Here is an 8424-nt window from a genome sequence, read left to right as displayed (position 1 = left end):
CAGTATGTTATGTGAAGTAAGCTGCAAAAGGACAAAAATCTGGGCCAAGCTATGGTAAAAGGACTGGCTTTAATACAGGTCAATACATTTTGAAAGGCAATCCACTCACTTGATGTAGTGCTGCCTACTTCTTCCTTAGCCTGTATCATTTTTTTCTGTGCCTGGCCTCCTCTCTTCCTATTGCTCCCATCTTTTCTGTCACTACTTATAGTTTTTCTTTCCGTTACAGGTGGTTTTACATTGAGTGACAAGCCAAATGGTTTCCTGTAAGCCAAGAAACCATTTACAACGCTGGGTGGTAACCATATAACCAAACCATACGTGCTCCCTACGTGTCAAGTGGGTTGGTGGAGGGTTAGTGCTCCTCCCTGTAAAACAAATAACTCAGAGTCAAATGGCCACCCCGTACGGGATTATGGCGTCTGGCAATAAATAGATAGATAGATAGAATTTATAAAGACCACAATACCTTCCTGATCTGATGCTTGAAGAGAAGATGAATAATGTGCATGTCTTTGTATTCCAGTGAAGGGATGGACCTCTCCAATTTACTGGGTTGCACTTTGGAAACCAACACTAGTCTCGCACAGCACACTGGTACTGTCCTCTAACCCTCTTATCCTCAAGCTTTAACATCCAAGTACAGATCTGTAAGGAAAAATACCATATAGTACTTAAACCCTTTCACCTCTATGACATATTTCAATTTGAGATTATTTTATTCAGCACGATTAATATAGCCTTCATCAATACAGTCCCTCATACCACCTCAGCATAGTCCTGTAATCCTCAGGTTTTAGCTTCTGATATGATGTCAATATGGAAAGGTAACAAACTTTAACTCTTTCTGTTTTACCAAATATTTAAATTTGTCTTGAGAGACTGGTACAACCCTGCACAATAGCCTCCCACAGGACACTAATACAATCCTCTAACCCTCTTCTCAAGCTTTAACATTCACCCTCAGATCAGTAAACAAAAGACAGCAAATCAAACCTAACCCTATCAGCTCCACCACATCTTTTGATTCAGGAAGATTTTATTCAGCTTGATTCGTATACCCATCAACAATGCAGTCTCTCAACAGCTTCTTATTCAATCCTCTAACCCTCTAATCCTCAGACTTTACCTCTGAAGCTTCACATACGTAGAAAAATCATTCAAATTTAATCCTACCAACTCCATTACATCTTTTAATTCAAGATTACTTTATTCAATGTGAGAGACTGACATAACCTTCGACAATACAGTCTCTCACAAAACACTGGTTAAGTCTTTTTACCTCTAATTCCTCAAGGCATTACCTTCTAAGATCAGACCAGTAGTAAAGCAATAAAACTTAACACATTCTACTCCACCACAATGATTAATTTAAAATGATTTACTCTGCTTGAAAGAGTATTATAACCTTCCAATAATACCATCACTCAATAGCACCTTGACATACTTCTCAAGCTCTCTAATCCTCAGGCTTTGCCTCTGAAGATCACAAGCATAAGGAAAAATAATCAGGGGAAAGATTTATGAAAAGTTGAGATCGAATGGGATACAAGGGTTTGAGAGTAAATACGGATGAAACAAAAGTGATGATGTCTAGGGCTACTGGTGGTACCGTCAAATCTGAGGGAGAGTGGCCAGGTTCGGCTCACCACAAGGGTATGGGAAGTAACTTCATCTTGTGCAGTATTTGTAATAAGTGGATGCACAGATGTGGTCGTATTTGAGGTCGACTGCGAGATAATGCTGATTTTGTGTGTTTGGTGTGTAAGGGAGAGCATGTAAATTGTCAGGTATGAAACGATTGATCTTGCTGGGGATTTTTGTGTGTGTGGAAGAGTTTTGTCATTTGGGGGACATGTCATGTGCTGAACATGGGGCTGGAGAGCTAAGGCAAGGAGTGGCTGGAGGAAGTTCAGGGAGTTGTTACCTCTCCTTCATTTGAGAGGGTTCTCCCTCCACACTAAAGGATCTCTGCATGCAGCATTAATTAGAAGTATAATGCTATATGGGAGCAAGACCTGAGCAGTAAAGGAAAAAAGGGGATTACTCCCCAAGCTAGACCTCATCAGATCATATACTGTAGCCCTGCTAGGGTTACAGGAGAGCGCTACCCCTCCCAGCACAGCAGCCACTAGGCGGGGCACGAACTCGCAGCCTCACGATTACGAGCCCAACACCCTACCACAGAGCTACCGTGCTCCCCGAGCAGTAAAGGAAGAGGGCAATGATTAGATGGATGTGTAATGCATCACTGAATATGAGGCATGGGGGGACTAGGTTTATTGAAGAGTTTTGTTTAATTGACCAGATGGTATATTGTGAACTGCCATTCTGCATATATTTGTCAAACATTATGGCTATATTAACTTAAATTCACTGTCATACCCACTGCAATTGATCAGGGTGTGGTAATCCAAAAGGAAACCCACCTTTTAGACCCGCAGCAGCAGGGTGGCTACGAGGCCTCACTCATAGAGGTGTTTAATTGACCAGTTGGTACTCTGCAGGCTGAAAGAAATTAAATACATTACTTCCTCAAGTTTTTCTTTTATACCGTATTACATGAAAAACAAAATGTGGCAGGTGTTAGGGATGAAATTCATGCATTACAGTACAGTCAGTGCCTACATAATACCCAATCCTCTAGCATGAAACTCACATAACACAAGAGGCAAAATTTTATTTCCAAATTTAGTCACAACATGAAAATGATAGACATTATGGAGGCAGAGGAAGCTGCCCATTTATTCTAACACCTTACTATGTGGTGAGGATTGACATGTTGCGGCAAGAGGCCCCAAATTATCGTTCATATGGTCATAACACGGCAAACTTGGGTCATGACATGGTGGGAACAGACACAACGTGGCCAGTGATCGTCACAGCACAGGTTGCATCAGCCTACGACGTATAGCTGTCATATGTCTGCGTGGGGTGTCGTCACAGCCGACTAATCATTCCCACCCCAGTTGAGCCTACCCTCTCCCCACACTCTGGCGGCACTCATGCTCTGTGTGATCATTATGACCAGTAGGAGTCCTTACTGTGCAGTACTATTGATGTCACTAGTGAAGGTGTCACTCCAGTACCAAGATAAACTAACATATTAATACTTGTTCAGTGAAGGGGGTTAATAAATTGTGATCCCCTGGTTCCTTACACCTAGAGGGACAGTCTGTGAACTCAGAGGGTGAGTGTGGGCGTTATACAGCATGTGTCTGGGAGGATGGCAACTGTCACATGAAAGCCAACAGTGTGGCTGGATATCGCACCACCTCAGACCCAACACCCACACCAGCAGGATTTCAGGCGAGATGGACTCACACACACACACACACACACACACACACTGTACCCATCTACAGTATACAACCTTTATTATATATTCTTACTGTCAAACTGAATGTTTTACTGACTTATCCGTATGTTATTTCCTGTCCTTATTGTCAGCCACAGTGTATGGCTGTCTTTATTTTTATTCCATGATTTCTGAAGCCACAAGTACTTTATTAATGTTTTTCTCTTGAACTCTTCTCAAATTGCACATGTTTTACATAATATTAATTTTAATCTCCATGTTGGCAGAATGAATATTAGGTAATACAGAAATGTGCATACAGTACTTCTTTCCATGCATGAACTTCCATTTTTTTCTGCTAAAGAAGTAATCTCTCAGAAATGTTAGCAATACTGTAGATGTAAACGTAATACAGTAGATGTAAACATAAGCAGTCAGGTAGATTATTTTCTGGTCAGGAGGGCTGATAGGAGGTTAGTGAGGGATGTTAAAGTTATAGGAGGTGAGGAGTGTGTGCAGCAGCACAAACTATTGATTTGTGATATGGTACTTAAAGAATGAGTGATGAAAAAGAGGACTTATGTACCTAGAAGGAAAATATGGAAGCTGAAAAACCAAGCAGTAAGGGATGCCTTCTACAGCGAGATGAGGAGAGTGGTGGCTGAACAGGGAGCTGTAGACAGAGGCGTTAATGAACAGTACAGAGCCCTCAAGAACAACCTCTTCAGAGTTACTGATGAAGTATGCGGTTGGACAAGAGGCCCACCAAGACATAAAGTAACTTGGTGGTGTGATGAGGGTGTAGAAGCTGCAGTTAAGGAGAAAAGAAGGCTTTTCCGGGAATGGAAGAAGGGTGGTAACAAGGAGGAATACTTGGCTGCCAAGCATAGGGCTAGAAGAGAGATATGCAGGGTGAAGTCTGAGTCACAAAGACTTGATAACCTAAATCATGAGGAAGGGAAAAATATGATATTTAAGGTGGCAAATCAGATGAAGAGGGATAATTGGGATATTATAGGTGAGCAGTGTGTGAAGAATGATGATCGAAGGGTTGTGGTGAACAGTGGGAATATTAAAGGTGTAGTTTCCTGTAAGCCAAGAAACCATTTACAACACTGGGTGGTAACCATATAACCAAACCATACGTGCTCCCTACGTGTCAAGTGGGTTGGTGGAAGGTTAGTGCCTCTCCCTGTAAAACAAATAACTCAAAGTCAAATGGCCACCCCTTAAGGGATTATGGTGTCTGGCAATAGACAGATAGATAGATATAGATATATATATCTATATATATATATATATATATATATATATATATATATATATATATATATATATATATATCAGTCAACTATATATAAATAAAAATATATATACAGTATATATATATATATATATATATATATATATATATATATATATATATATGTCATCATCACCATCATCTGGACCTCCTTTCCCATCCTAGGGCAGGGTGAGGAGTAGCAACATCCAGACAGTCCAAGTTTGCCCACTCCAATGGGCCATGCTTCCATTCATTCATCATTCAAGCCCCTGGAATCCTGGCTTTATCTGATATGCCAAAAACTTTCACCAGGTTCTGTAGCTTCACATAAATGTATCCGATAGAGCCAATCCCAACGCTGTCACGTTTAAAAGGGGTGCCAAATGACTGATCATGCACTTCTTCTCACAACATTTACCAAGCCATCTTGATCTCTTGTCAGTCCCCAGCCTCACCAACTTCCATACCTCTCTTCCTTACACATTCATCCACCATCCCTCCATCTTCTCCTTGGCCTACCTCACCTCCTCCCTCCTTCAAATTTGCTCAGATATACCTTTTTCACCACTCTATTGTTATCCATTCTCTCCACATGACCATACCATCTCAGTACACTCTCTACAATTCTGGTGTCCACAGACTCCCTCACTCTCCATCCTTCACGAGTCACATTACTTCATATCCTATCCATTCTCTCTACTCCACACACATTCCTCAGCAGTCCCATCTCCATTGCTCTCACACTTTTGACTTTTCACTTTCATGCCACACCATAGTCTCATATCCATATGTTAAAACTGGCACTAACACTCCTTCGCGTAAGCCTCGTGCAGCAGCAACACTCAAGCCTCTGTTTATTATCAAGGCCTCCATAGCACCAGCTACCTTCCTTCCTTGTCACTCTACTTTCCACTTCTTTTGCACATTTTCCTCTCTTTTCTGTCACTGTACCCAGGTATTTGAACTCTCTCACCAATTCAGTCTCTCTCCATTCACTTAAATATCACACTAAGAGTCACCTTCTCACTCGATTACCATCACTTTACTCTTTTCTATGTTTACTCTCAAGGCATGATGCTCATAGACATCAGCAAAACTCTGCATTAGTCTACCAAGCTCTTGCCCGGTATTTGCAAGTTGCACTGCATCATCAGCGTACAACAAATGTGAGATACCATATTCCGTTCATCATCATTCATTACCAATGCCATCCCTCTCTCCATCACTCGTATTGTTACTTCTCTCATCACCTCATCCACATATATATCGAACAACTATGGGGACATCACACAACCTTGTTGCACGCCCACAATGATCGTGAACCATTCATTTACATGCCCATTTACCCTTACACATACCTCACTACCATCATAAAAACTCTTGATGGCACCTAGCAGCTTACCATCTACACTGTACATGTGCAAAACCATCCACAATCCTTCTCTGTCTACTTTGTCGTATGCTTTCTCCAGACCCATAAATGCCATAAACACCTTATAGTCCTTCTTAAAAGCCTTCTCCACTATCTGCCTCACTGCAAATATTTGATCCACACATCCCTTGCCACTCCTAAAGCCACCCTGCTCATCACTCAATGGGACTTCTGATATCTCTCTTACTTTCTCTCTATGTACATATTATATAGATAGATAGATAGGTTGACTGATTGATTGATTGATAGATAGATACATACAGTACACACATATAGATATATACTTCTGTTGGGATAGGCCGGTCCTGCAGTGGACATTCAACGGTTGGTGATGATCATGATGATGATGATATATATATATATATATATATATATATATGCAGTAGATATTATATAGGCTTACCTTTATATCACAGTAAAGACTGGTTATATAGCTAGTTCCCATAAATGTTATTCTCAAGTAGCTCCCAAAGTAAAAGCAAGTAGTGTATTACATCTACTTTACGGTAAGCAAATAAATACAGTATAGCAACATGCATTAGTTAGTATACACCGCATAAAGTAAGAGAAAGTTAAAATATAAATAGTGTAAAAGTAAAATACGATCACTGTATACAGTACTTAAGCATCTAAAATTTATAGCCTTACTTTCAACAGAAATACAGTTCAGATCTGGTAATGTCCTATGGCTGCTTTCTGAATTCTAAGCACATCTATCTAAGCATCTGGCATAACTGCAGGAAAAGAGCTAGTGCAATGGACTTCATTTATAATAATTAAATATATTAAAAAAAAAAAATAGTTAGATGCATTTTTATTGCCTAGTTATTCTTGCAGACTGGAGTGCACTGCATCCATGGTGAGGAAGCTTCAATTAAGGTGTGTATGAGTGAGTTTTAGAGGTGAGGGGAAACAAAAACCTTAGTGCAGAGTGAACAGACCTTGATTGGTAATTATATACCAGTACTGCTACAAGAGTGAAATTAGTGACCATATTTTGTGTTGAAGACACTGGAAATTAAAACCTTCCACTAAGATCATGCAAACTTCTACTGTAATTCTACTGCCACCATTACTTACCGTAAGATGGGGCTATTCGACTCACCTGAGGCAATTAGACTCAATAAGGAGTAATGAGACTCAGGTGGTCAGACAGTGTAAAAAGGGGTATATCTGACACTCTCATATGGTGCTATAATCTGAAATTGGTAATTTATATTGTAAATTAAATTTAGGGACAGCTTGCTGAAGGTCAGTGAACTGTGATCAATTTCTCATTCTGTTATTTTCACATTTTTTTTAGCTGTAACTTACAACAATAAAGACAAGATTAACTGTATTTTCCTCCACTGTCCCTTGGATATATAATAACAAATTGAGTGTCATTAATGTTTATCCACCTACCAGAGTAAGTTAGCTGCTTTTGTTTATAAAATAATATGATTTTAGACTAAAGGGGCAATTTGACTCAGGCAATTTGCCCTGGCACTTTGGGGCAATTTATATGCTGCAACTTCATCAGTACTATCTGGACAGTTGTAAAGATTACATCGCAGATTTCAAGGATAATCTTCCAAGTACAGACTGAGTACATGGCTTCCTGAAGAGACATAAAAGTCCTGCTGTCCTCCAGGATATGCCAAAATATTTTGAGGAAGCAGGCTGCTGTCTCTGAAGAGGTCATAGTGGCCAACTTTAAAAAGGTAGAAGACAGCCTTAGGGGAGCACCCCCTCCAAACATTATTAATTATGGCAAAACCATCACGGATGATCCTACGGGAAAGCTCCGGATATTCAGGTATGGTAAAAAACATGAGGAGATTATCATGAATACGATGAAGAGTTCAACATCTATCATGTTTTCCATCACTGCCAGCAGCAAGTACCTTAGTCCAAATATTGTTTCCAGGGCTCAATGCTAGCAGCTGTCATGGATTGAAGGAGGACCAATCAACGTATATAACCAAACTTCTTCTGGCTGCTTCGATTCGAATTGAAGCAGGGGGAGCAGAGAGGCGGGCCTCCTGAAGGCACACAACTAATGGACAGTACTGGGCAAGAAGGCATCAAAGGTCGGAGCAACTTGAATGAAAACCTCGAATGTTTCACTGAAGGAAAGCCCACCGAGTCCAACTGCCCCACATCAGGTGTTGATAAACATAACTTCCCCCCCCCCCCAAATATGCCTTTTCTGTGTTTTTCTATGTTGAATCATTTGTGTTTCATTACCCATACAGTAAAGCTTTTTAAGTGCCCTAAATGTTGCACTACAAACCTTAGTGCAACAAAAAATAGCCAATCGGTGAGTTGAACAGCCCACCTTTCGGTACTTTTTCAGTGAGAAAAAGCAGGGCATACATTGGATCAATCTTACCTTCCTTTGATATACAGCAATCCAGTCTGTCGATG

Source organism: Coenobita brevimanus, unplaced genomic scaffold (assembly GCF_032717465.1).
Source record: "Coenobita brevimanus isolate Jiangsu-jjx unplaced genomic scaffold, ASM3271746v2 jjx.HiC_scaffold_2558, whole genome shotgun sequence".
In the NCBI taxonomy this organism is placed as follows: domain Eukaryota; kingdom Metazoa; phylum Arthropoda; class Malacostraca; order Decapoda; family Coenobitidae; genus Coenobita; species Coenobita brevimanus.
This window is presented reverse-complemented; position numbering follows the sequence as displayed.